The sequence below is a fragment of the Triticum aestivum genome, chromosome 5A (genome assembly GCF_018294505.1).
Source record: "Triticum aestivum cultivar Chinese Spring chromosome 5A, IWGSC CS RefSeq v2.1, whole genome shotgun sequence".
In the NCBI taxonomy this organism is placed as follows: Eukaryota; Viridiplantae; Streptophyta; class Magnoliopsida; order Poales; family Poaceae; genus Triticum; species Triticum aestivum.
This window is the reverse complement of record NC_057806.1, coordinates 573,917,856-573,927,591: the sequence shown is the minus strand read 5'-3', so window position 1 is coordinate 573,927,591 and position 9,736 is coordinate 573,917,856.

Sequence of the window (9,736 nt, the reverse complement as noted above, 5' to 3'; positions counted from 1 at the left end):
GGTTCGAGAACAATGTAGACATGACCGAGACACGTCTCCGGTCAATAACCAACAGCGGGACCTAGATGCCCATATTGGCTCCTACATATTCTACGAAGATCTTTATCGGTCAGACCGCATAACAATATACGTTGTTCCCTTTGTCATCGGTATCTTACTTGCCCGAGATTCGATCGTCGGTATCCAATACCTAGTTCAATCTCGTTACCGGCAAGTCTCTTTACTCGTTCCGTAATACATCATCTCACAACTAATATATTAGTTGTAATGCTTGAAAGGCTTATGTGATGTGCATTACCAAGAGGGCCTAGAGATACCTCTCCGCAATCGGAGTGACAAATCGTAATCTCGAAATACGCCAACCCAACATGTACCTTTGGAGACACCTGTAATGCACCTTTATAATCACCCAGTGACGTTGTGACGTTGGTAGCACACAAAGTGTTCCTCCGGCAAACGGGAGTTGCATAATCTCATAGTCATAGGAACATGTATAAGTCATGAAGAAAGCAATAGCAACATACTAAACGATCGGGTGCTAAGCTAATGGAATGGGTCATGTCAATCAGATCATTCACCTAATGATGTGATCCCGTTAATCAAATAACAACTCTTTTGTTTATGGTTAGGAAACATAACCATCTTCGATTAACGAGCTAGTCAAGTAGAGGCATACTAGTGACACTTTGTTTGTCTATGTATTCACACAAGTATTATGTTTCTGGTTAATACAATTCTAGCATGAATAATAAACATTTATCATGATATAAGGAAATAAATAATAACTTTATTATTGCCTCTAGGGCATATTTCCTTCAGCATAAAAGATAAACATCACATGCAATCAATATAAGTGATATGATATGGCCATAATCATCTTGTGCTTGTGATCTCCATCTTCGAAGCACCGTCCTGATCACCATCGTCACCAGCGCGACACCTTGATCACCATCGTAGCATCGTTGTTGTCTCGCCAATCTTATGCTTCCACGACTATCACTACCGCTTAGTGATAAAGTAAAGCATTACAGCGCAGTTGCATTGCATACAATAAAGCGACAACCATATGGCTCCTGCCAGTTGCCGATAACTCGGTTACAAAACATGATCATCTCATACAATAAAATTTAGCATCATGTCTTGACCATATCACATCACAACATGCCCTGCAAAAACAAGTTAGACGTTCTCTACTTTGTTGTTGCAAGTTTTACGTGGCTGCTACGGGCTTAAGCAAGAACCAATCTTACCTACGCATCAAAACCACAATGATAGTTTGTCAAGTTGGTGCTGTTTTAACCTTCGCAAGGACCGGGCGTAGCCACACTCGGTTCAACTAAAGTTGGAGAAACTGACACCCGCTAGCCACCTTTGTGCAAAGCACGTCAGGAGAACCGGTCTCGCGTAAGCGTACGCGTAATGTCGGTCTGGGCCGCTTCGTCCAACAATACCGCCAAACCAAAGTATGACATGCTGGTAAGCAGTATGACTTATATCGCCCACAACTCACTTGTGTTCTACTCGTGCATATAACATCAACACATAAAAACTAGGCTCAGATGCCACTGTTGGGGAACGTAGTAATTTCAAAAAAAATCCTACGCACACGCAAGATCATGGTGATGCATAGCAACGAGAGGGGAGAGTGTGATCTACGTACCCTTGTAGACCGACAACGGAAGCGTTATGAAAACGCGGTTGATGTAGTCGTACGTCTTCACGGCCCGACCGATCAAGCACCGAAACTACGGCACCTCCGAGTTTTCGCACACGTTCAGCTCGATGACGATCCCCGGACTCCGATCCAACAAAGTGTCGGGGAAGAGTTCCGTCAGCACGACGACGTGGTGACGATCTTGATGTTCTACTGTCGCAGGGCTTCGCCTAAGCACCGCTACAATATTATCGAGGATTATGGTGGAAGGGGGCACCGCACACGGCTAAGAAAATGATCACGTGGATCAACTTGTGTGTCTAGGGGTGCCCCCTGCCCCCGTATATAAAGGAGCAAGGGGAGGAGGCCGGCCGGCCCTATGGCACGCCAAGGAGGAGGAGTCCTCCTCCTAGTAGGAATATGACTCCCCTCTTTCCTACTCCTACTAGGAGGGGAAAGGAAGGGGGAGGGAGAAGGAAAGGGGGCCGCCGCCCCCCCTCTCCTAGTCCAATTCAGACCAGGGGGGAGGAGGCGCGCGGCCCACCCTGGCTGCTCCTCTCTCTCTCCACCAAGGCCCATAAGGCCCATTACTTCTCCCGGGGGGGTTCCGGTAACCCTCCGGCACTCCGGTTTTCTCCGAAATCACCCGGAACACTTCCGGTGTCCGAATATAGCCGTCCAATATATCAATATTTATGTCCCGACCATTTCAAGACTCCTCGTCATGTCCGTGATCACATCCGGGACTCCGAACTAACTTCGGTACATCAAAACTCATAAACTCATAATATAACTGTCATCGAAACCTTAAGCGTGCGGACCCTACGGGTTCGGGAACAATGTAGACATGACCGAGACATGTCTCCGGTCAATAACCAATAGCGGAACCTGGATGCTCATATTGGCTCCCACATATTCTACGAAGATCTTTATCGGTCAGACCGCATAACAACATACGTTGTTCCCTTTGTCATCGGTATGTTACTTGCCCGAGATTCGATCGTCGGTATCTTAATACCTAGTTCAATCTCGTTACCGGCAAGTCTCTTTACTCATTCCGTAATACATCATCTCACAACTAACTCATTAGTTGTAATGCTTGCTAGGCTTATGTGATGTGCATTACCGAGAGGGCCCAGAGATACCTCTCCGACAATCGGAGTGACAAATCCTAATCTCGAAATACGCCAACCCAACATTTACTTTTGGAGACATTTGTAGAGCTCCTTTATAATCACCCAGTTACGTTGTGACGTTTGGTAGCACACAAAGTGTTCCTCTGGCAAACGGGAGTTGCATAATCTCATAGTCATAGGAACATGTATAAGTCATGAAGAAAGCAATAGCAACATACTAAACGATCGGGTGCTAAGCTAATGGAATGGGTCATGTCAATCACATCATTCTCCTAATAATGTGATCCCGTTAGTCAAATGACAACACATGTCTATGGTTAGGAAACATAACCATCTTTGATTAACAAGCTAGTCAAGTAGAGGCATACTAGTGACGTTTAGTTTGTCTATGTATTCACACAAGTATTATGTTTCCGGATAATACAATTCTAGCATGAATAATAAACATTTATCATGATATAAGGAAATAAAATAATAACATTATTATTGCCTCTAGGGCATATTTCCTTCACCACCATCCATGAAGGTGGGGGGACACGCCCTACCCCCCTGGGCGCGCCCCCTGCCTCGTGGGCCCCCTGGCATCCCTCTATGCCCATCTTTGTCTATATGGAGTCTTTCGTCCTAGAAAAAATCAGAAGCAAGCTTACGAGACGAAACTCCGCCGCCACGAGGCGGGATCTTGGCAGAACCAATCTAGGGCTCCGGTGAAGCTGTTCTGCCGGGGAAACTTCCCTCCGGGAGGGGGAAATCATCACCATCGATCCTCTCATCGGGAGGGTGTCAATCTCCATCAACATCTTCACCAGCACCACCTCATCTCAAACACTAGTTCATCTATTGTATCCAATCTTTGACCCAAAGCCTCAGATTGGTACCTGTGGGTTGCTAGTAGTGTTGATTACTCCTTGTAGTTGAGGCTAGTTGGTTTATTCGGTGGAGATCATATGTTCCGATCCTTTATGCATATTAATACCCCTCTGATTATGAACATGAATATGATTTGTGAGTAGTTACGTTTGTTCCTGAGGACATGGGAGAAGTTTTGCAATAAGTAGTCATGTGAATTTGGTATTCATTCGATATTTTGATGAGATGTACGTTGTCTCTCCTCTAGTGGTGTCATGTGAACGTCGGCTACATGACACTTCACCATTTTTTGGGCCTAGAGGAAGGCATTGGGAAGTAATAAGTAGATGACGGGTTGCTAGAGTGACAGAAGCTTAAACCTAGTTTATGAGTTGCTTCGTAAGGGGTTGATTTGGATCCATATGTTTCATGCTATGGTTAGGTTTACCTTAATACTTCTTTTGTAGTTGCGGATGCTTGCAATAGGGGTTAATCATAAGTGGGATGCTTGTCCAAGGAAGGACAATACCCAAGCACCGGTCCACCCACATATCAAATTATCAAATTACCAAACGTGAATCATATGAGCGTGATGAAAACTAGCTTGACGATAATTCCCATGTGTCCTCGGGAGTGCTTTCCTTATATAAGAGTTTGTCCAGGCTTGTCCTTTGGTACAAAAAGGATTGGGCCATCTTCCTGCACCTTATTTACTTTATTTACTTGTTACCCGTTACAAATTACCTTATCACAAAACTATCTGTTACCGATAATTTCAGTGCTTCCAGAGAATACCTTACTGAAAACTACTTATCATTTCCTTCTGCTCCTCGTTGGATTCGACACTCTTACTTATCGAAAGGACTACGATAGGTCCCCTAAATTTTTGGGTCATCAAGACTGTTTTTTGGCACCGTTGCCGGGGAGTGAAGCGCCTTTGGTAGGTGGAATTTGGTAAGGAAAAATTTATATAGTGTGCTGAAATTTACTGTCACTTGTTACTATGGAACATAGTCCTTTGAGGGGCTTGTTCGGGGTATCTTCACCCCGGTCAGTAGAGAAAAGACTTGCTCCTCAACCTACTGAACCTACTAAAAATGTTTACTTTGAAATTCCTTCGGGTATGATTGAGAAACTACTAGCTAATCCTTTCACAGGGGATGGAACATTACATCCCGATTTGCATCTAATCTATGTGGATGAAGTTTGTGGATTATTTAAGCTTGCAGGTATGCCCGAGGATGTTATCAAGAAGAAGGTCTTCCCTTTATCTTTGAAGGGAAAGGCATTGACATGGTTTAGGCTATGTGATGATATGGGATCATGGAACTACAACCGATTGAAATTGAAATTTCATCAGAAGTTTTATCCTATGCATCTTGTTCATCGTGATCGTAATTATATATATAATTTTCGGCCTCGCGAAGGAGAAAGCATCACTCAAGCTTGGGGGAGGCTTAAGTCAATGTTATATTCATGCCCCAATCATGAGCTCTCAAGAGAAATTATTATTCAAAATTTTTATGCTCGGCTTTCTCTCGATAATGACTCCATGCTCAATACTTCTTGTATTGGCTCTTTTATGATGAAGACTATTGAATTCAAATGGGATTTATTGGAAATAATTGAACGCAACTCCGAAGATTGGATCTCGACAAAGGTAAGGAGTCAGGTATAACCCCAAAGTTTGATTATGTTAAATCTTTTATGGATACCAATACCTTTCATGAATTTAGCACTAAATATGGACTTGACTCTGAGATAGTAGCTTCTTTCCGTGAATCCTTTGCTACTCATGTTGATCTCCCTAAGGAGAAGTGGTTTAAATATAATCCTCCCATTGAAGTAAAAGTAGTTGCACCTATTAAAGTTGAAGAAAAGACTATCACTTATAATGATTCTGTTGTTCCTACTACTTATATTGAGAAACCACCTTTCCCTGTTAGAATAAAGGATCATGCTAAAGCTTCAACCGTTGTTTGTAAGAGTAATACTAGAACACCTACACCCTCTGAGAAAATTAAAGTTGAACCTAGTATCACTATGGTTAAGGATCTCTTGGCCGATAATATTGATGGGCATGTTATTTACTTCTGTGATGAAGCTGCTAGAATTGCTAGACCCGATACTAAAAATAAACATAGACCTATTGTAGGCATGCATGCTATTTCTTATAAAATAGGAGATCATTTCTATCATGGCTTGTGTGATATGGGTGCTAGTACAAGTGCAATACCTCATTCCTTATACAAAGAAATTATGCATGATATTGCACCTGCTGAGATAGAAGAGATTGATGTTACAATTAAACTTGCCAATAGAGACACTATTTCACCAGTTGGGATTGTTAGAGATGTTGAAGTATTGTGTGGCAAAGTTAAATATCCTGCTGATTTTCTTGTTCTTGGTTCCCCACAAGATGACTTTTGCCCCATTATATTTGGTAGACCATTCTTGAATACTGTTAATGCTAAGATAGACTGCAAAAAAGATGTTGTTACTATTGGTTTGGGGGATATGTCTCATGAGTTTAATTTTGCTAAATTTTGTAGACAACCCCATGATAAGGAATTGCCTAGTAAAGATGAAATTATTGGTCTTGCTTCTATTTCCGTGCTTCCTAATGATCCTTTAGAACAATATTTGCTAGACCATGAAAATGATATGTTTATGAATGAAAGAAGGGAAATAGATGAAGTATTCTTTAAATAGGGTCCTATTTTGAAACACAACTTGCCTGTTGAAATCCTAGGGGATCCTCCTCCACCCAATGGTGATCCCGTGTTTGAGCTTAAACCTTTACCTGATACTCTTAAATATGCTTATCTTATTGAGAAAGAGATATATCCTGTTATTATTAGTGCTAACTTTTCAGAGCATGAAGAAAAGAAATTATTGAAAACTCTAAAGAAGCACCATGCTGCTATTGGGTATACTCTTGATGATCTTAAGGGCATTAGTCCCACTCTATGCTAGCACAAAATAAAATTGGAGGAAGACGCGAAACCGGTTGTTGATCGCCAACGACGGTTAAATCCTAAGATGAAAGAAGTGGTAAGAAAAGAAATACTAAAGCTTCTGGGGCAGGTATAATTTATCCCGTTGCTGATAGTCAGTGGGTAAGTCCTGTCCATTGTGTCCCTAAGAAGGGAGGTATTACTGTTGTTCCTAATGATAAAGATGAATTGATTCCACAAAGAATTGTTACAGGTTATAGAATGGTAATTGATTTTCGCAAATTAAATAAAGCTACTAAAAAGGATAATTGCCCGTTATATTTTATTGATCAAATGGTAGAAATATTATCCAAACATTCACATTTTTGCTTTCTAGATGGTTATTCTGGTTTCTCTCAAATACCTGTGTCAAAAGAGGATCAAGAAAAGACAACTTTTACTTGCCCTTTTGGTACCTTTGCTTATAGACGTATGCCTTTTGGTTTATGCAATGCACCTGCTACCTTTCAAAGATGTATGATTGCTATATTCTCTGACTTTTGTGAAAAGATTGTTGAGGTTTTCATGGATGATTTCTCCGTATATGGAACTTCTTTTGATGATTGCTTAAGCAACCTTGATCGAGTTTTGCAGAGATGTGAAGAAACTAATCTTGTCTTGAATTGGGAGAAGTGCCACTTTATGGCTAATGAAGGTATTGTCTTGGGACATAAAATTTCTAAAAGAGGTATTGAAGTTGATAAAGCTAAAGTTGATGCTATTGAAAAGATGCCGTGTCCTAAAGACATCAAAGGTATAAGATGTTTCCTTGGTCATGCCGGATTTCATAGGAGGTTCATCAAGGATTTCTCAAAAATTTCTAGGCCTCTGACTAATATCTTACAAAAAGATGTTCCTTTTGTCTTTGATGATGATTGTGTAGAAGCATTTGAAGTACTTAAGAAAGCTTTGATTTCTGCTCCTATTGTTCAGCCTCCTGATTGGAATTTACCATTTGAAATTATGTGTGATGCTAGTGATTATGCCGTAGGGGCTGTTCTAGGACAAAGAGTTGATAAGAAATTAAATGTTATCCAATATGCTAGTAAAACTCTAGACAGTGCCCAAAGAAATTATGCTACTACTGAAAAGGAATTTTTAGCAGTTGTATTTGCTTGTGGTAAGTTTAGACCCTATATTGTTGATTCTAAAGTAACTGTTCACACTGATCATGCTGCTATTAAATATCTTATGGAAAAGAAAGATGCTAAACCTAGACTTATTAGATGGGTTCTCTTGCTTTAAGAATTTGATTTGCATGTTATTGATAGAAAGGGAGCTGAGAACCCCATTGCAGACAACTTGTCTAGGCTAGAGAATGTTCTTGATGACCCACTACCTATTGATGATAGCTTTCCTGATGAACAATTGGCTGTCATAAATGCTTCTCGTACTGCTCCATGGTATGCTGATTATGCTAATTATATTGTTGCTAAATTTATACCACCTAGTTTCATATACCAGCAAAAGAAAAGGTTCTTCTATGACTTAAGAGATTACTTTTGGGATGACCCACACCTATATAAAGAAGAAGTAGATGGTGTTATTAGACGTTGTGTACCTGAGCAAGAACAGGAACAGATCCTACGCAAGTGTCACTTTGAGGCTTATGGAGGACACCATGCTGGAGATAGAACTGCACATAAGGTACTGCAATCCGGTTTTTATTGGCCTACTCTCTTCAAGGATGCCCGTAAGTTTGTCTTGTTTTGTGATGATTGTCAAAGAATTGGTAATATTAGTATACGTCAAGAAATGCTTATGAACTATACAATTGTTATTGAACCATTTGATGTTTGGGGCTTTGATTATATGGGACCATTTCCTTCCTCTAATGGGTACACACATATTTTAGTTGCTGTTGATTACGTTACTAAGTGGGTAGAAGCTATTCCAACTAGTAGTGCTTATCATAACACCTCTATTAAGATACTTAAAGAAGTTATTTTTCCGAGGTTTGGAGTCCCTAGATACTTAATGACTGATAGTGGTTCACATTTTATTCATGGTGCCTTTCGTAAAATGCTTGCTAAGTATAATGTTAATCATATAATTGCATCTCCATATCACCCACAGTCTAGTGGTCAAGTAGAATTGAGTAATAGAGAGCTTAAATTAATTTCGCAAAAGACTGTTAACAGATCTAGAAAGAATTGGTCCAAGAAACTTGATGATGCATTATGGGCTTATAGAACTGCATACAAAAATCCTATGGGTATGTCTCCATATAAAATGGTTTATGGAAAAGCATGTCACTTACCTCTTGAACTAGAACGTAAGGCATATTGGGCCATTAAAGAGCTCAATTATGATTTTAAACCTGCCGGTGAGACGAGGCTTTTTGACATTAGCTCACTTGATGAATGGAGAACCCATGCTTATGATAATGCCAAACTGTTTAAAGAAAAAGTTAAAAGATGGCATCACAAGAGGATACAAAAACGTGAGTTTAATGTAGGTGATTATGTATTGTTATACAACTCTCGTTTAAGATTTTTTTCAGGAAAACTCCTCTCTAAATGGGAAGGTCCTTACGTCATCGAGGAGGTCTATCATTCCGGTGCCATAAAAATCAACAACTTCGAAGGCACAAATCCGAGGGTGGTGAACGGTCAAAGAATGAACATTATATCTCAGGTAATCCCGTAAATGTCGAAACTAATGTTATTGAAATTGTAACCCCAGAGGAATACATAAGGGACACTTTCCCGAACATTTCAGACTCCGAAAAGGAAGAGGTATGTGGTACGGTAAGTAAACCGACTCCAAAACAGTTCTAATAGCAATTTTTCTCCGTTTTGGAATATTTAAGAAAATAGGAAAATAAGAATCAGTCCGGGAAGGACACCAGGCTTTCACGAGGGTGGAGGGCGCGCCCTACCCCCTTGGGCGTGCCCCTGCCTCGTGGGCACCTCATGTGCTCTCCGGACTCCGTTTTCTTGCATGATACTTCTTTTGGTCGGTAAAAATTCATTATATAATCTCCTGAAAGTTTTGACCACCGTATCACGCAAATATCTTCTGTCCTTGTTTCGAGTTGTTTCTGCTGCAGATTAGAGCAATATGTCATGCCAGGATTCGGAGGGAGAAAGCTATGTGGC